Here is a 20,916-nt window from a genome sequence, read left to right as displayed (position 1 = left end):
CTTCTCCAGCAAGATTCCATCCCATGGAAACTGTTCTCCATTAACTGCTCCAACCTGGGTCACTGTTCCACAGGGTGCAGTCCTTCAGGCACAGCCTGCTCCAGCATGGGTCCCCCACAGGGTCACAATTCCTGCCAGGAGATCTGTTCCAGCCTGGGCTCTGTCCATGGCCTTCAGGCCCCTGTCAGGAGCCTGGTCCAGCACAGGCCTCCCAAGGGCTCACAGCCCTCTCAGGCATCCACCTGCTCCAGCCTGGGGCTCCTCTGTGGGCTGTGGGTGGATCTCAGCATCCCCATGGACCTGCATGGGCTGCAGGGGCACAGCTGCCTCACCATGGGCTGCACCAGGGGCTGCAGGAGAATGCCAGCTCTGTGCCTGGAGCACCTCCTGCCCCTCCTGCTGCCCTGACCTTGGGGTCTGCAGGGCTGTTCCTCTCATATACTCTCACTTCACCCTTCTCTGGCAACAACCACAACTGTACTATAGCCTTTCCTTAAATCACAGAGGTATTAGCACAATTTCTGATTGCCTTGGCCTTGGCCAGCAGAACATCCATCCTGGAGCCAGCTGGCAATGGCTTTGCAAGACACGGAGGAAGCTTCTGGCAACCTCTCACACAAACCACTGGTGCTACCAGCCCTGGCCACACTAACCCAATAGAGCAGGGATTCAGTCAGACATCAGAATAGTTTTCAAGTATTTTCTTAGTCTATCTGAAGTTAGTGGTTTCATACTTGAAAAAATTCAGTGTTCCAAGATAATGTCATTTATTTACATATGCAACTTACCGCAATATAATCAATGTTTAATAGCACTACACATCTGAAGCCCTTTCTGCTTCTAACAAGGGTTGAGAGAGCAAATGCATAACAAACTGACACTGATTACTGGTTCTGCCTGAGTTGGCCAGCTAGCTCAGCAATTTTTTTATGGACCACTAATTATGGAATACTTCCCCACAAAATTTCACACTGCTTTCTGCAGTTAGACACTTGCAAAGTTGTAATGTCCGTTACCTTAGGGAAATTTAGCTTCTCAAGTGCAAATAGTTACATCTAGTTTCTAAGTATAATCTTAGACTTTCATGCTATTTATTCATAGAACATGTGTTGAACTAATATGGAAGAGAAATTAACTCTACACTTTCAAAGATGGGTAGGCTGGTCCATAATGGGATTTACCATTGGTATTAATTTTAAAAATGTTGTGAATTAAAAAATACAAATGTTCAATAAAATAAAATTAAATCTTTTTAAAATCTTCTGAATATTATTTTTGCATCTTGTAATAAAATTTGCATATGTGTTTAAAGGAGATGGCAATATTTATTGATTTTAGATGTAGTTGAATCTGATTTGTTGTGGAGGCAGTGGGGATAATAGCTCCTCAGCAAGCAGCTTGTACTTCTTGGCTCTCTGGAAATACCTTTCAGAAGACTTCCACCTCCCCACCCCACAACAGCACAATCAGAATTATTCCTCTAGCTGGCATATCTTTTACACCCATGAAACATCACCTCTTCTCCCATCCTAGAAGAGCTCAGCAAAAGCAACCATCATGGGTTCTCCACAGTCGAAATAAGGACCATGAAGACAATAATACTACCTGGCAAGAGCTCATCCATTGCTTTTCTCTCCTTCATCTATTGAAACTCCAAAATGAGGTCCTATTTTTAAAATTCATCTCAGGATGGAAGAGGTTCAGCATCAAGAAAATTTAAAATATCTGAGAAATGTATCTAGCTTAACTTTTCTGGAGTAAATTGAGGAATTCTGATTTACAGAATATGTAAAAATAAAATTACCGTTTCTGTAATAAGATTTTATGCCCCCAAATATATGAGAAGCATTCCTTCTGCATGAAGACAGTTTATCTTAATAAATGGATTTGAAGATATGTCAATAAATAGATCGTAAATCAGAAATTAGAATGCAAGGCAATGGGATTAATGCAATGATAATATCAGAATCCTGTTATTGCACAAAGTAATGGAGTGCAATCTAAATTTTCCAATATAACCATAAAGGGCCTAATCAGTCTGTGAAGATAATGTTGTTAAACACTTTTATACCATCTGACTATTTCTTGAACATACTGATCACCATATCTAAGTTTTTTGTGTACCTGATAGTACTTCTATGTTTTTATACCACAATCCCCTCAGACATTTTCAAGAAAGAAAAGTGCAAATTAGTGTGGAATCAGCTTTAACATATCCATTACAGTTTGGCAGAAGTTCCTGTTAATATTAGTTGCAACACTATGCTTGGAGTTTAAATTATGCTTTTTTCATACTATCTAGAGTATTTTAATAGCTTGTTTAGCAAGGAACTGTTAGAAAACCGTATTGAAACTTTTTCTTTTCCCTGAAAATATTTTACTAGTTTTCCAGTTGCAGCTCACGATTGTAAGTAAAACTTGGAAACATTTTCATAAGGCTCAGTACACTCTGGCTCATGCTAGGTTCGGAGCTGTATCTGTGAGCATTGTTGGGCTGTGATTTAGGCTAGTAGGGACAGCAAACACTTTGCCATGTTTAAGGCTAAACAAATGGAGCCTCTGAGAAGTGCTTGTGTTCATCCTGATGAGCAATGCCCTTACCACTGTGAGGAGGAAGCTTCATTGGCACATCCTTTGGAAGACCCACAGCACAATCATGCTGGAAGTGCCAGAATGTTTACCTGCTTTCTGTGCCCCAGACTGCAAGGGTTGTAGGATCCGAATAAAACTGAGGTAGCACTGTAGCCACATTTGTCACTGGCTAATACAGACTCGTGAACTGGTTTTGCAGCTTGTCTCTAATATAATAAGCAAATGAGGTTTTGGGGCTAAAACAAGCATAATTTAATTTTCATAGTGGTGCAGGTTAATAGATCACAGCCCCGAGGAGTCAAGTTTAGGTCAAAATCCAGAAAGGTTCACTGCCACTTATCTTTAACAATCATTGCATAGATATCTTGTTCCTTTGAGCTCAATCACCACACATAGACTTTTTAAGTATCTCTTAATTTCTGTGTTGTACATGCTATGTTTGTGGAAGGTCTACTTCTGAAGACTTATTCTGGTGAAGACCTTATATGATTAAGTCTGGATTTTCATTTTCACACCAGAGAATACCCTAAAATTGTTATTATAACAATACAGACCACCTCAAATTGACTGCCTTTCCCCTCAGATTTTTCCCCAAAATGCCAATTACTAGCAAAGGAAGTTTTCTCCTTTATGATATCCACAACCAGGGCCATGAATTGGGTGCAAAATAGTTTTCTAACCAGAACACTGAAGATTGGCAATCTCTGCACCTGGTAACATATGGTGTTCATGTTTCCTTTGTGACAAGGCAAGGGTATTCATTGCCCACATTTAGCCAGTAAAAGAGCAGTTCCTTTTTTACTGTTGATAACAGAGATTGCATCTAAAAGATGCGCAACAGAGCTGTATTATATTCAGCTAGACAAGCTGAATACACTGCTACAAAAAAAGAAGTCATTGCAGCATCACATTCTCTATTTCTAAAAGCTTCTTGAAAATAATTAACTGAATACAAATGTAGCATTTCTTCCTGTTTCTTGCTCCATGCATTAGATTATTTTTGTATGTTTTACTAGGAGACATCAATGCTTCTAGCATTACTTGTCAGTGAGATGCAAGCTGATAACGGCACTGCTTTCCATCAGTGGAAGGAAAGCAATTTTAATTGTCAGCATGTTTTGGAAGTAGGCACTGTGTTTTTAGGCTCTGCTTGTGGTTAAACGAGGAGACCAGCGCTATAAGCAGTAGGAACAGAGATTTAACAGAGATCTGAAGATTTAACAGAGCTTGTCACAAAGTGTCCTGGTGGAAGAATTAGTCGTGTAGGTTATGTTGTCTGAAGGACCCAAGAAGGTAGGTGAGGGATGTGTAGATGAAAAAATAATTTCTTCCCTGAACTGTCAGTTCTGTAACTCACTCAAATTATTACTGGTTTGGGTTTATTTCAGTTACTTTTTTACATAGAAAATATGATTTAAGTTCCAGGACCCCAGTATTCAGAGCTGACCTTACTATGCTGGAAAGCCAGAATTTAAGATGCGGACTGGACCTTTAAAAGAGGTAGAGGTCTTCACACGTGGAAGCAGAATAGTGTAACACACTTCAGTGATGAGGGTTAGGCTGCCTGTGGAGACATAAATCATTTCACTCGAGTCTAATTTCCAGTTTCTCTCTCTAACTCTACAATAACATGTGTTTAATTCTATGTTTTGACTGGAATTATTTACAAATATAAAGTTTACCAGAAATCTTTGGCTTGATCTGTAGAAATTTCTGTATCTTATATTAACATAAGAATTTATCTATATTTATGATACCATTTTTCCTCTTTGTGGACCTAATGACCCTGTATGATTTCCAGGGATAAAATTAATTACAGTTATCCAGGGATGAAATTAATTACAGTTAATTTATTATTCTCAGAAAATAGTTACTATTTCAAATACCAATTTGTGCACTTGCTTAGCTTTAAAAATAGAAGTAGTAATATGGATGAGAACAAGCTAAATACTGTGTATGTTGACTATAATGACAAGGACATTTTTATACCATTTTGACAGACATGAATAACAACAAAATCCTCAAAAATAAAATTATTCAAATCAGATTTTCAGGGCTTAATTGTGCTGCTCTTATTCATTTTATTTTGACTGATTGGAGGGAGCTATATTACTCATTGTGAACAAATGGCTAAAAGTGTGGCTAAAAATAAGAGCTGACTTTGAGGATATTTTAGTCAGCTTTTAAAACTATTAATCTTTTTCCCATGAAATCAAATGTTAAATTAAAACAACCTCCCTGAAAATGTATTTTACTGTGTTATATTCCAAGTGGAATGAAAATGAACTTTAGTACTTAACACTATTTAAGAAAATTTAGCATGAATTTTGATATGACAGAAAAAAATTACGCATGCCAGCATGCACATATTATGTGCTGATATATGTGTGCGATTTAGATGTGTATTTGAAGCCAGAAATACCCAGAGAGGTCCATTAGGTTTTTAAATTTTAAAATTTTAAATTAATTTCAGCCACCAAAATTCTGTCTGTCTGTCTGTCTGTCTGTCTATCTATCTATCTATCTATCTATCTATCTATCCATTTGTCTACCTGTCCAACTTGGAATTATAAATCTACAAAGTAATTGCTGAAAAAGCTAATGTAGTGGCTTCATATTTAAAAACTACATAAATCCTCCTCATTATGACTATATTAATGCCTTGTAGGCACATCAATCTTCTCTTCACCCTGCTTGTAGGCTTGCAAAAGGCATTTACTGTTACAAAGCCAGGACCTGTTGAGAAAGGAAATTTTTGCATTGGTCCTTGAACTGAAAAGGATTTATATTCAGGGATATTAGGAAGGATACAACTACTCTGTCTGTTTTGACCTGAGAGGTTATGTGGAGGAAGGCCTATGGCTGTCACTCCAAGCTCTACATTAACCACTCCAGCTGCTGAATGAGGCAGAGCTACTGAAATGCACTGTTGAACTTACAATTAGGAAGCCCAGTAAAAAGGCTCTCTGCACAGCATTTCCAGTAACTCCATGAAGTTACTCTACAAACCTTGTGTATCCCACAGAACTCCAGAAAGTAAACTAGAAACTCTGCCCAAAGGTTTTGTTGAAGAAATTTCCTGTCTCTCAGCATCTTCTGAATTTCTCTTCACACTGCTAATCAATATTTTGATACCTCATTGCAGAGAAATGTTATGAATAACATCCAATATCCAGCAAAAACTCATGGCTTACGATCCATTATAATTCCATTTTACTTCTAACATTTTTTAGATAACACTAGAACCCACTCAATAAAAGCAGTTGGAAAATGCTCTGTTCAAATGACCACACGGTCTACCTATGAATTTTTGAGGGATTTTTAAAGTTCTCAGCTTTCAAACTCAATTCTTTGAAACAAATATTTGTGAGAAGGATGCACCTTCATTTGGTGGCTGTAGCTAACAGATACTGGGACTAGGAATCAAACCTGCAGAAATTCATTGTTCTTTGACCCTTTTTTCCCAAAGTCTTCATTGGTATTCCCACAGAAAAGGAGAGCTTTCCGGGGTTTACGGCATGTGGGGATGCTGGAGACTTTACCCAACTTCAGGTACACTGAGTGACTGTAATACAGATATCTCTGACTACTTAGGAAGATGACAGAATTTTGTCCAAAGAAAGCATGTTTGCCACTTATGTACTGGGGAGTTCATGGGCTGTAACTTCCACAAAAAAATCTACAGATATAAACAAGGTGTCCTTTCTTTGTATATTATTCTCTGTATTTTTCATATCTAAGTGGTTTGAATTTTCAAGACTCATTTGTTTTGTTATAAATTTATTAAAATATGAAAGCATCAGTAGTAATATGTACATGCACTCCAGGACAGAGCTGGCCCTCCTGGCTGCCAGGGCACTGCTGACTCATGTTCAACTTGCCATATGTAGGTATGGATAATATATGCATATATGTATACATATAAGTGTAGGTAGGTATAAACAGCATTGTCCCATCCCAGGTGGAGAATTTGCTTTTCTTATGTTTCATATAGCTGGTGATTGCCGAGCTTCCTGTTCTTAGTCTATCCAGATCTCTCTGCCAGGCGTCTCCACTCTTGAGAGAGTCCACCCTTGAGAATCCTCCTAATTTAGTATCATCCACAAATTTACTTAATGTATTTTGTTGGTTTTTCATGGGCTGGTTCTTGATAGCAGGGCAGCCACAGAGGTGGCTTCTGTGAGAAGCTGCTGGAAGCTTCCCCCATGTTCAGCAGAGCCAATCCCCGATGGCTCTGAAGGTGGAGGCGCCTCTGGCCAAGCCTGGGCCAAGGAGAGATGGTGGTAACACCTCTGTGATAACATATTTAAGAGGAAAATCCAACCAAAGGGAGGCACAGTTTTTTTGTTCTAGCCAGAGTAGAGAAGGAGGTGAGAACACGTGAGGGAAACAAAGGAGACACCAAGGTCAGTGGAGAAGGCGGCCAAGGAGCTACTCCAGGACCAGAGATGTGGTGAGACCACGGTGAAGCAGCTGTGCCCCTGCAGCCCATGGGGAGCCATGGGGGATCCAGAGATCCACCTGCAGCCCATGGGGATCCACAGGGAATGCAGAGATCCACCTGCAGCCCATGGGCATCCATGGGGGATGCAGAGATCCACCCGCAGCCCATGGGGATCCACGGGGGATGCAGAGATCCACCCACAGCCCATGGGGATCCACAGGGAATGCCGAGATCCACCCGCAGCCCATGGGGATCCACAGGGAATGCAGAGATCCACCCACAGCCCATGGGGATCCACAGGGAATGCTGAGATCCACCCACAGCCCATGGGGATCAACAGGGAATGCAGAGATCCACCCACAGCCCGTGGGGATCCACAGGGAATGCAGAGATCCACCCACAGCCCATGGGCATCCATGGGGGATGCAGAGATCCACCCACAGCCCATGGGGATCCACGGGGGATGCTGAGATCCACCCGCAGCCCATGGGGATCCACAGGGAATGCAGAGATCCACCCACAGCCCATGGGGATCCACGGGGGATGCAGAGATCCACCCACAGCCCATGGGGATCCACAGGGAATGCCGAGATCCACCCGCAGCCCATGGGGATCCACAGGGAATGCAGAGATCCACCCACAGCCCATGGGGATCCACAGGGAATGCTGAGATCCACCCACAGCCCATGGGGATCAACAGGGAATGCAGAGATCCACCCACAGCCCGTGGGGATCCACAGGGAATTCAGAGATCCACCCACAGCCCATGGGCATCCATGGGGGATGCAGAGATCCACCTGCAGCCCATAGGGATCCACAGGGAATGCAGAGATCCACCCGCAGCCCGTGGGGATCCACGGGGAATGCAGAGATCCACCCACAGCCCATGGGGAATGTGCCAATGCCAGAGCAGGTGGGTGCCTGGAGGAGGCTGTGATCCTGTGGGGGACCCAGTGGAGAGAGAGATCCTGCTTCCAGGCTGGAGCAGCCTGTCCTTGGAGTACTGCACCCCATGGAATAGTGACCCACGCACAGCAGTTCTGGGAGGACTGTGTGCCTGTAGGAGGGACTCAGGTTGCAGCAGTTTTGGGAGGACTGCTGCTCAGAGGTTTGGAGCCATGCTGCAGAAGTTCACGGAGAACTGTCTCCCGTGGGAAGGGACCCCATGGTCTCACAGGGGAAGGATTCCTCTCCCTGTGCAGCAGAAGAAAACCTCGGGTGATGAACAGACCAAACCCCCTGTGCTCTGTCTCCCTACTCCGTGGATGGGAAGGAGGGAGAGGCTGGAAGAAGAAAAGGTGTTTTTAAGGGCTTATTTTACTTCTCATTATCCTTCTCTGACTTTGTTTAATAAATTAACTTTGTATCTCTATAACTCACGCAATCTTCATTGATATTCATTCTATCTTCTGCCCAGCGGTGGCAGGGGAGGGTGCATGAGCAGCTTTGTGGGTGCCTGGTGTTTGGCCAGTGTCAAACCATGACAGGTATATTCAATTTCTGTATCTGTGTGATTAATAAAAAACATTTTAAACCGTTGTGCCTAAAACAGAGCCCTGGGGAACCTCAGTGGTGACAGGTTTGATGCATCTAGTTTGATGCAAGCCCATTTATTGTAGTCCTTTGAGCCCAGCCCCTCAGCCAGCAGTTCATCCATCATGTTATGGACTTGTCTACATGAGTGCTGGACATTTTTTAGAGAAGGATACAGAAGGATTTGAGACAGAATCAAAGGCTTTGCTAAACTCTAAGAAGCCCACATCTTCTGGGTTTCCTTAGTCAACAGGTGTCTGTTGCCTTCTGTGATTGTGGTGTTAAGTGGGAATTCAATACCATTTCACTCAACTAAGTAGGGTACTTACCATGTGGCAAATAGTCTGGAATTGTCACAATGTGACTATTTGATTCTTCTGTATACTATATGAAAAACAAGCCTTAGGATAATCTGAAAGTGGCACTTTTGCGCTGCTCAGAATGGCAGATGGATAGCCTCACATGACAGCTTTTATGTGACAGATGCCTGTTTTTTTATGGCAGAGTTTTAGAGCAACAAGGTGAAATTAGAAAGGTATTGAAGACCAAGGGACAAGAATAGATGAAAATCAAGTTAGAATTGAAGGTGTGTACATTCACTACAGGTGTCCTGCTGTTTAACATTGTTTATTAGTCCTACAACAGTGGACTGACTACTTATCCCCAAAAGAAATCTTGGCATAAAATGTGAAGTGAAAGAATTCAAAAATTAAATTACAGGTTAGAACAAATATGAACAGTCTCCTTTTTTTTTTTTTCTTTTTTCCTTTTGATTTTTGCAAAGATGACAAAAGAAAACCATATCCCACTCTAAATTTTGTGAATCTAGGATAATCTAGCAAAACTCTTGTCTACTGGGACAGACAGTCTAATGACAGAGCAGCACATTGAAATTCCTCTTGAATCTTCCTCAGATTCATTATCATCAGAATCTGTTAATACAGCTACGTTCTAGCTAACCTTGTATGCCCAATGGGATGCTAATTAATTTCAATGAAAATTCTCAGTTAATTACTATGAAGTGCAATTACATCTGTTATGTCATCTAGGTTTCTGTTCTCCTCAAAAAACATTTAATGATGATCATTTTCAGTTTCCTCCTTAAATAAATGTTATGCAGGTAATTTTTTAAATGTGCTGAAAAGCAAATTTTACATTCCCTGAAATTTTATGGATGAAACCGTTTTTTTCCCTAATTATGAATATATTAGAACTCAGAATATGATACTTGAAATATCAGTTCAGAGGCTGTTTATTTTACAATATGGGGGGTTAAATTATTCCTCTTTTTTCTTTTTTTTTTTTTTTTTCTCTTCTTATAGAGAACTTTATCTCTCTTGACTGTATCATTCAATCCAGAGATGTGGCTGCATCTACAGATTGGAATGAAAATGGTGAGTGAAGACATCTGCATCCTGATATCCAGTTTCTGATTTGCTTAGGCTTTGTATCAGGTCCATCTACACTTCTACTTTTCAGTTCTCTTGCAGAAATATCAGCTGATTCTACTTTTGTGCACAGCACATTGGAGCATTCATATCCACTGGGAACTTTAAAAGAAAAATATGAGACTAATACTCATTAAACTGAATTAGACTGACTGTTAGCATTATATGAATTGTGAATATTATCCAAAATGTTTGAACTTAGCATTACTGTTCTGCAGGACTGTGACCATCTTGTGGGAAGCCCTGGAACTGAGGGCAGACTGAGCGGCTGGCTTCTGTGGTCAACTCTGACAGCTGTGGCAGACAGTGACTGGTAGAAATTTTTGTTTAAATGCTAATAATATAATTTTATTAAAATATCACCTGTTTATTCTGTCTTTTTGTTTAGTGGAGAACACCTTCCTGTCGTATCAAGAGAAACAGGAACATGATATGGCAGTCAGATTACTGAGGAAATATGGAGTTTGAAGCATTGCAGCTGAAGCTAGCTGGATTTAATTGAGATGTTTCAAGGCTGATTTTTTAAAATTAGTTTGGTTTTAGTTGTTTTTTCACAATTTGAATGTTAAAATGGGGGAGTGGGAGTGGTGTTTTTGTTTCGTTTTGTTTGTTTTTTTAATTTTCATAACATTTCTACATGGGTGGAATTTGGGAAGAAGATCAGATGAGGGAGACTATGTGCCTGGCATTGTTTTTCAAGAAATGTACAGGCTGGAAAACAGGAGGTAGTCTCACACCTAGTAGGGGTATCTGAAATGGAGCTAATTTCAGGGGTTTGTTGTAGCTTTTCTAACAAACAACTAAATTTGCTCCATGGATTAAAATTTAAAATTTAAGTAGATAAAAAGGAAGTTTAGCAAGAATTTATGCTGTGGCAAGAAACAATGAGAAATTTCTGCCTCAATTTTACCAAATTCCTCCTGTAATATCTTCTGTCTTACCTCATATTCCCTGGGTTGTCAGTGTGTCCTTTTCGTGGCACACGGCATCCCGTGCAAGTTGCACAGCACCAGGATAGCAGTTTTCAGAGACAGGCTGCACTCTGGGAGTGGAAGCAATAACTCTCATCATCATGGTCAGGCACAGCATCTAAGGACTAAAGATACCTAATGCCACCAATTCTGAACTTAACCATCAATTTTGATTCAGTCACAAATGATTTCGCTTAAAACGCGATGCACACTTCCCAGGAAAATGTGTGAAATGCCAATTACAAGCTATCTGCAGAACTGTGGCATGTGGCAAGTCTTACTGTTAGACTCCCAAAGGTCCTAAATAGAAAAAACACTTGGTTGCAACTGCAGCAACGTGGCTGTTCTCCCCTCCCTGAAAGTCCAGTGGTGAAGCTCCACCAGAAGAAAGTATAGGACATTCTAATGCAGAATCAGTAATTTATAATAACAGCTGCTAATTCTGCCCAGGGGAAATAGACTAGAAAGAGCATCTCCAAAGAGCAGTGCCAAAGTAATTATTAATGTTGGGACAGCTGTTACAGTGGATAATTTAAAGAAAAATGCTAATTTCATCCAAATCCCACTTCCAGGAAACCTCAAACCTCTTCCTGTTACTTGTTCATGTAATATCAGGATATGGTATTGCCATGAAGTTTTCCTCTCTTCCTCATTATTACTAGGAATTAAATTGCTTCTATAAGCATGTGCCACATGCTGCTCATCTACATGGCCATTCAAGCTTATTTAATAAACCAATCCAGTGAAGTATGTGCCCAAAATCTTAAAAACAGAAGTGAAAAATTAATTTTAGAAGGTCTATTTTTTAAAGATTTATATGTATAATGGTAAATAATTCCATATGCCTGGAAGATGAATCATCTCTAGATGATTAAATATTTGAGGCTTTGATATTCATTACTCCTAAGAAAAAATATATTGCTTTTAGATTTGAGAGGCTTTTTAAATTCTGCAAAGAAATCACAAGTTATCTGAGGTTTATTTATGTCACTTTGTCTTCTTTTCTCTCTTTGAAACTGAAATATAAAGCTTTTCTAAGGTCAAGCTGTGTTGGCAATTATCACAAAATGAGAAGCACTCTTAGCTCTTGTTTAGGCACGAGGCAGGAACACATAACGCTTTTTGTGGAATATTAATATTCCAGCGGCGCTGTCAGGATAGCAGTTATGACCAGTGGGGTCAGGCAGGGCCCTCTTTAGAGGCCACAGAAAGCAAAGAGTGTGTTTGCACAAATTCTCTCTGCTTTCTACACTACAGTAACGTCCATCTACTCCATGGCATAAAGCCTGAAAGTCAGGACTGGGTGTGTGATGGCAAAGGAAACGAGGTGACCAGAAACTGGGGATGGTCAAGAGTGACTACCCTCTGTGAAGCACGGACTCAGCACCCTTGCCCACTTTGCTGCATGCTGTTATGCAGTGGGAAAGCTTCCAAGCAAAAACATTTGAAATTGTTTTGTTAACAGATTTTGCCCATCACATTTTTTTCCTGTTTGGATCTATCCCTCATGCTCCCCAGCAAAGAGGGAAGTTTCAGACCATCACAGACTGTATTTTTTGTTATTTTTCACATGCAGTGTTGATTGAGCACACAGCATTTGGCAAGTGTGAAAGCTGTAAGCAAAAAAGGCAGTGCTACATTTGAGCTTTTTCTTTTCCTTCCTTTTTTCTTCCAGAAAAACAATTTTAGCACTTCAAAAGACAGTCTTTAGAGCAAATATTTTGCCTAATGGTACTAAGTGGTGTTGAGAGGACATTTTCAACTGCAATATTTACAAAGCTCTTATTGTGTACCCTTAATTACCGGTTAAGTGCATATTTAGTTCCTAAGATGGGTACTAAATATAATGCAATCAAAGTGCTCTTTGCAGTGGTTCTTTTCCATTAGCAAAAAATTGCTACATTTCCATTAATTATGAATAGAAATAATAACATACAGGCCAAATAGTACATGCCATCTAGAAAGCTCTTTTAGGTAAGGGAAAGGCCTTTTTTCTGTTGTTGCTTTAATGTAGAATGTCTCTGGCACAGATGTGAGTAATGCAGTTTTCTGTAAATCTGAAGATTGTATTTTTGAGTGCTTTACTGCTTGGTGAAAGCAGTGAGTACTTCTGTACTCACTAACATACATCATGCTGCTGGTTGTATCAGAAGTCTGTGGGAATGCTGGTACCTCGCTGTAAATCAGGGTAGATGAGTGATTGCTTTGCTTTATGCTGAGAGAGAGATTCACCCCCTCCAGAAGGTGTGATGCTCTCCATGGTACTCACAGAAGGTGTGGCCTGGATCCCACTGTGGCCAACAATCCCTCATGTCTTTTCCTTGCTGGCATCAATTCATCCTTGTCTCAAACACCTGCAGCTGGTCAGAGGTTTTGAGGCAGCTCTGGGCTATGGTGTCCCAGCCATGGGGTAGCAACAGAAGAAATGCCATCTCCCCATGGATCATGCAGGAAGGCTGCACCCCATGGCTCCTCAGTGCCTGAAGACCTCTTCCAATTTCTTCTTGCAGTCCCTTCTGGGGACTCACAGCACATCCTTCTGCCCCCTTCCAACATGCATCCCAACTCAGCAAGCTCTTACACATGAACAAGAGGAGCAGCTTTTTACTTCCTAGCACAAAGGTTTTCTACCCAGGCAGCCCCTGTCAGGAACAACTCTCTGCTTCACCACAGTCTGGCTGGCTTCACCACAAGTGGGACAGTGTAAAAGGCCACAGAGGATTTCCCCAGGTTAAAACATACACATCAGAGCTAGTGAGCTCTCAGGTTTGTGATATGCAGGGGACCGACGCCAGACTTTCCCAATGGAGCCTGGGCTGATACTCCTACTCCTTAAAGCTCAACCCTTCACCCCCTGAGAAAGTGCAGATTAATCTGATGTGAGCACTTCACTGAATCTGAGAGGAATTTTTACAGGTCTGTACCTCTTACATACTCCTTTTGGCCTCTGGATGTGTGAGGTTGAATGTGCTACAGCAACTAAATGTACTATGAATATTGCTCTCCCAGGTTCTTAAGTACTTCAGTACTACTGGTAAGTTTGGCCTTAAGTGAGTTACTGTTGTGTTATAGTAAATTTCATAGAATATTTTGTTAAATTACTTAAATTAGACTATCAATTTAGTGTTGCTAAATTGAAGTCTATTTAAAACCTTTAGGCCTAAACCCTCGGTTAAGTCTGGGGCTATGTTTGGCAAGGCATGCCTAACTCTGAAACTTGCGATTCAATCGAAAGGTCTTCCTAATGCCTTTTTATCCTTTCTCACCTTATCTTTTTTCCATCCCCAGCCTTTCCAGAGATCATTTGAAGTTGATTTTGGGTTTGGATTGATTGATTTTAGATTTTTCTCTGCACACTTTAACTGTCTAGTTAGCAGTAGAGTGGACCTTGGCAATGAACTCACTGCTCTCACAACTATATTACAACTGCTTTTGCCAACACCTTTGCTGGTGATTCTTTGAGTGACATAAAACACTCATTCACAACATTGCTACTCCAGTTTTATGGCTGACATGATATTTCCTTTGTCTAAGAATGAACTTGTCATCCTTTGTCTAAGGATGAACTCGTCATTGGTGGCTTCTAGCCTGGCAAATTTCTTCTGCTAGTTTTTTGTTTCCTCTGTAGTCAGAAGCTCTTTTCTTTCTACAGCCACTTAACCCCTGGAAGAAAGAGGACCAATATACTTTGGCTTGCAGAATAGTCATCTATATGTATACACAGTCTTCCCTTTTTAAAGGTTTCATCAGTATTTTCATTAACTAATACACTTTGCAGAAGTGGAATTGCAGCAGAAAACACTTCCAAAAAAAGTGCCACTAAAAAATTACCTTAATTAAAAAAAATTGTTTGTTTTCTTTTAAAAAAGCAGTGATCTTAACAAGGAAAAGGGATTGATGAATAGCTGAAAATTGGATGTGACAAATAAGCACAGGAAAGTGCTTGGTGAGGAAGAGTTGCAGCCCACTTTGTGCTACAAAGGCTCTCTTGCAGAAACCACTCTGGAGATATTCTGGCAGCAGTAAGCTGTGGGAAGGGGCTAGGTAGGGTGAACAGTCTCTTATGGTAGCTTCCAGAAACAAGTTTTCCTTACATCATTCTTGTTACTTGTAGTAGATTTTCCCATCAGCAAATACTGATTCAGAGACCAAAGAGGTCTAGGTTAGGGTGCAAGCAAATTACTAGAGAGGATCCAAAAAAGGAAAGGGAACCTTCCTGGGCCCAGTAGAGCACCACAGTCAGCCTTGCCAATGTAGTTGCTCCTTTCTAATTTTCAAGTGTTTGGAATTAGGTGAGCAAAAATTTGGTACACTGTAGGGTGACTGCTGATATTTCATTTCCACTTTTCTTTTACACAGTCTGAGTATCTAGAGGGGAAATGGGGTCTCTAAATGAAGGTTGTGACATGGTTAGTACCAGTTCCAAAAGAACTTCTCAACCTAATACCTTAAATTTCGCTGTGTCCTTGACTGGAGGTTTTTTTTCAGTCAAAAGAAAGCAAATGCAATTATAGAATAAATTAATCAAAAAATTGCTTACTGTGTTTTCTACTTTCATCATGTTTGCCCTAATGATGGTTTCTTCTTGGTTAGAAATCTTTGTCCAGGGGAAAAATAGCAAGGAAATTGCAGGTCATGAGTTACCTAGAAAAAGGCAGTCTGGTACGGAAAATATCCATAGCCTCTTTTAAAGCAGTTCTGAATGCATTGGCTGTATTCATGCTCATATATTATCAGCTCTCTCTCATATCACTACTGAAAAAAAATTCAAAATATATATCTGGCCCTCAGAGAGATGCCATTAAAAAAAAATTCTATTTTTAACAAAAGCATGTCTTTGGAATTTTCATCGTCTTAGGAAAACCTTAATCTGTTCCATGAATATCACTTATCAAAAGCATTTTGGCTTTTATAGAATTTCAAACAGATTCTGAGGAAATAAGAAGGAAGCCTGTTGTAAACAAAATCTTATGGTAGATGTTTAGAAAGACTATTTTATAACACATCCTTGAAAGCTTCATCTTTGTAAGAGGCTTATCTTTCACTTCTCTTTCTTCTATGATGTATTGGTAATTTTCCAAGTCCTTTTTATTTTCATTTCTCTTTGAATGTTTTCACTAAAACATTCAAAGGGCAGAAGATACTAAAAAAATTATTCTGCAATTTATCACTTGTGTTCATGCTGGACTCTGAGGACCTAAATAAAATAAAGAACTAAAGTCATATTTTTGCACCCTACCTTTTTTTAAAAAATTAAGTTAATTTTGCAGTCCTCAGAAGTTACTGCTGGTATAAATAACTAATAGGCTAAAAGAGGCTTCTGTCTAATACAGGAGCCAGAGATGTTGCCTTTCCTTTTATTGTAGATACCAGGGTGTGATTTAGGGTGGGTGGATGCTGTTGCCTACCTGTCTGTCTTCTTCCTTTCTGACTTTGGCAGGTCATCTAGTTTCTTTTACTTTTCTTGAGTGAGATTGTATTAGGTGAAGCTCTCTGCTGTTTGTAGAGGATACATTCTTAAGCTCTGCCTGGAGAGATTTAAGTTGGACATTAGGAAGAATTCCTTCACAGGAAGGGTGACTGGGCATTGGCAAGGGCTGCCCAGGGAAGTGGTGGGCTTGCTGTGCCTGGAGGTGTTTAAGGGAAGGCTGGAGGTGGCACTGGGTGCTGTGCTGCAGCTGACAAGGCAGTGTTGGGTCACAAGCTGGACTTGAGGACCTCAAAGGTCTTTTCTGGCCTAGCTGATTCTGTGATTGTGTAATGTACTCTCATGTTTTATACTTAAATCTAAGTCAGACATGTTGACACTGAAGGTCTGCAAGTAATTTCAGAGACAGCAATCCTTTTACCCCTGTGGCAAATATAGCCTTTGCCTTTCTGCCTCTTACACCTGTTAGGATTGGTAGAATGGATCATCTAAACACTGAGATCAGATGCTACTCACCACATTTAAAAATGAAATTTCCATTTAAAAATGAAATTTCATTATTTTGGCACTCATCTATCCTGTAAGAAAACTGTTGATATTTCTGTTACCAACACCAGCTTTAGCTTTGACATCTCAAAAAAAGAGAAAACTAATACTTTCCTTTTAGTTGTTTCAAATAAGAAACTTTTAGGATGACATTTTCCATGCTTTACAGATCGCTATTGGGACCAAAACTCTCCTATTTTCTCAGATGTTTTCAATTTACATAATTATTATTTCACTCAGTTTGATTATAGGTTTCTCTGTCAGCCAGCAAGTTGTCAGTTACTTCAGTAAAAATGTTTGATCTCGCAAGCCCATGAACATTAGAACAGCTGCCACAGAACATGACACCCTTGAGGATAGATTTCACATTATCTTGTCTTGCTGAGTTGCAAGGGAAGCAGAACACTTCCTCAGCATTTGTTCACAGTGCTGTCTTGACACAGACAGCACAGATCATGCAGAAAACACCTTCTCTTCCCCCAGCATCACAAGGTACCAAAGGTTTTGCTGAAGATGATTTCTGTATGCATATAGAATTACTGTTTTTGACAGCAAATCTTGATTTTCATTAGTTAAATGTGCACAACATTTTTCTGCATGGAATTGTCTTATTTGACAGGTTATCTGTGGAAATAGAGCAAACCTGGTAGTTTTCTGAGAGATTCTATGTGCTGCCACTATCTCATGTAAATAGCTACCTGGCCTTTGTGTATTAAGTCTTTCTGATGGTGGAATGTTCCAGGATAAGCATGTTTACTTGTTTTCCTTTCATTCTCATTCAGTATTAATCTACATTTAGTATTTTTCTTCTTTTACAATTGTCTCTGTGAAGTTCAATGAATTCAGCTTTTGGCTATATATAAAATGCTATTTAACATAAGGGACTACTTTCTGAATTCCCAGGTAAGATTGTTGTGAAGACGTATCCTCTTCTTAATGGGATCAACCTACTTTCATCTTTGGATAAGTTACACTTGGATTTTCTGGTTCTAAAGATAGTGGCAAAAATAGTGACAGAGGCATGTAGATGACTGATTGTTTTTGGCTCTTGGGCAAAATGCTCACTAAATACTGGTAACTGCTTTGTTTTCTGTGTTCTGCAATAGATTAGCTACAATAATAGAGTAAAAATATCTGCAGCTTATCTAAATATTTTAAATATGCTTACTTTCTTCCTGATTATAAAGTAGACATGGAAAAAATCCTATTGGGAATTATACTTTTAGGGATTATAAATAATCCTGAAATTGATTTGAAATGTAGTTTCTAGTGCCTTGCGGCAAAATTTAAATAAACCTAACATCCATGCAGTGCTGCATGATTCTTCTCCGGAGATATATAAGCAAGGTTTGAAACAGTTGACACAGATCCTGTTTTGTTGCTGTCTGGGGAATGATAGTGAGCAATTAGGTCCTCAAGTAATTGCAATCTTCAACATAAAAAATGGAAAGCACAATAGAGCTTTTTGCATTTTAATTCTGGCAACTTCTGAGCTTTTTTTCAATCCCTGTGACTTGTTCAAAATAGGCAGATGCATATCAGGAAATGAGTCCCCCTTTCTTGATTTTAGTTCTTGAACTTTACTGAACCTCAATTGTAGTTGTAGTTGTCCACCACTCTCTTTTTTATCTCATGTCCAACTTAAATTTTGACCTTTATGAGAAAAAACTCCTGGATTGCTACCCTTCTCAGTTTATTTACCATGTATATCCAGGGATTTCAGATAGTCCTGAAAGTATTTGAAGTAATTTCATGGAGTCAGTGATGTCATCATGTTTATAGCATAGAAGGACATCATTTTCAGTCACCCTTTGCAAAATTTAGATAATTTTTGGAGGAAGAATTTGCACAGCATTAAAAAATAAATAATTTTTTTCTTTTCTACGTTGAGATCAAAGTCTAGACTGCGGTTTTCATTGGTTGTGGAATCACTACAGTTAAACTAAACCTAAAAAACTGTTCATTTGTATCATAGCTATCTTTTATAATGTGCTACCATTGTAGCAGCACTTTCACATGGGTTCCCTAGCACTTGCTGAAGCTGTAATCTCATACTTTAAATTAAAAAGACAATCTCTTACGTTCATCTTCTACTTCTCCAAAGTTCATCCTGAGTCCAACTTTTTCTTAAAACAATTGCCAGAGAGGAAAGGCCTTTGAATATTTTCTAAAAAGACTTAATTCTGAACACAAAAGGCTCAAGTGTTTGCAAGCACTCAGTTCTTGTCTGTAATACATAAATAGCTTTTAAACACATGCATTTCAAATTAATTACAAAAAGGTGCTAAAATCAGTGCTCAATGTGTGTTTGGGTTTTGTCTTCAGGGGTTAGTATGTCCAAATAATTTGTCTTGAAAATGCATCTTGTCTATTCAGCTCCACAATAATTATTTTAACAGTAGCAGCCTGTTATGTTGTTAGATTTTTAGCTTTCAAAATTAAGGCAATTGTCTAGGCCTATGAATCATCACTGGGGTATTCATGGATGTCTGTCTGGCTGCTACAGTTTTGAATGCATGCTGAAAAACAAGCTTTGAGAAGATGTTCTGTACAGCAGCTTCTTACTTGTTTTGCATGTGAGCATGTAGAAGTCAAGACTGGTAAAATACACACAGGCGTATTAAAATGTCTATAATGGAGCAGTTCTACTGTGCATTTGGAGTCAGCTTCTCACATCTGGTTAACAGCTATAAAGCTCATTTAACTTTTCACTAAAAAAACCCAAAGAAAATCAACATCTGCTCTTTTGTTTCGTTTTGTTTTGTTTTCCCAGCTAATAAAACCAGAGCTTTACCTTAGTTGGAAAGAAAATAATATTTACTCTGAGTTTCTAAAAATTACATAATCTACTTATTTCTAGAAACAGATTTAGTCCAGATCCACTGCAGCAACTTTTAACCATGTTGGTGTAAGGATGTAGATTATCTAAAAATATGCCCCTGAAATCAATACTGCCTTGCTGTATTCATGGCAGATAAATCCTGCTAACTCAGCTTCCCAGCTAACCTCCTGCCTTCCTGGTAGGCAATGTAATTAATACATGCAATTCAGAGAGCCCTGAGCATGCAGCACAGCATAAAGAGACTCCTACGGAGCCAGCAAATTATGAGCAGGCTTTCTATGAGTGCAAAGTATCCACTGGCTTTTTATTTCAGTAAATGCAACTCCTATAGTAGTCTGGAAGAGACATAAAGCAGCAATTTCGATGCACCATGAGTAGCTGGTGTTTGCTGCACCATTACAGTTTTCATAGTAAGCATTTCTGGTATAATATGCAGTATTTTTAGCCACATACTGTTCAGTGGTGTGGTCTTAGAAACTGACCACAGCAAACAGTCCTATTTATTTGTAAGGGAAAGTATACTTGCCTGTGCTTTGTCTTATAGTGCTGGAAGTAATTTTTGCACAAGCAAACAGGAAAATGAAATATTCATAGATGCTGTATTTCTACAGTATGAGGTATTGTTGGGAAGCAGAAACAGTTCAGGTACAGGGGGGCTCTAGATCCATGCTGGAATAAGAAATGACGCCCCACTGCTCCTCAGGCCATGGGCAACCATGCAGAGAACCTCCAGCACTTTCCAGCCACACCAGTGATGTACCTATGTGCACGTGCACTGTCCTCTGGCGCTGTGAAATTAGACCACTGACCTTTTTGTGTCAGAAATTGGTGAATCCTAAACAGAAGCTCACTGGTGCCCTCAAGTACAAATGTGCAAAAACATAATCTGGACCGCTGTTTCAGGATTTGTAGCTGCTGTTTCACTTTATATCACATTCAAAATCAACAGCCATTCCACAGCCTTTCATTACAAAATTACAGTATTACTCCCTTGGTAGGACAAGCTCCTAGTAAACAACTTCAAATCTTCACCAAGGCCAAGATATGATGGAGAATCCCTATCCCCTTTTCCTTTTTTCTCTATTTTGCTTTGATCAGAGCTAGTTACTATT

This window comes from Melozone crissalis, unplaced genomic scaffold (genome assembly GCF_028551555.1).
Source record: "Melozone crissalis strain CALT ecotype California unplaced genomic scaffold, PUWL_Pcris_2 ptg000005l_1, whole genome shotgun sequence".
In the NCBI taxonomy this organism is placed as follows: Eukaryota; Metazoa; Chordata; class Aves; order Passeriformes; family Passerellidae; genus Melozone; species Melozone crissalis.
Note: the sequence above shows the minus strand (reverse complement) of the source record.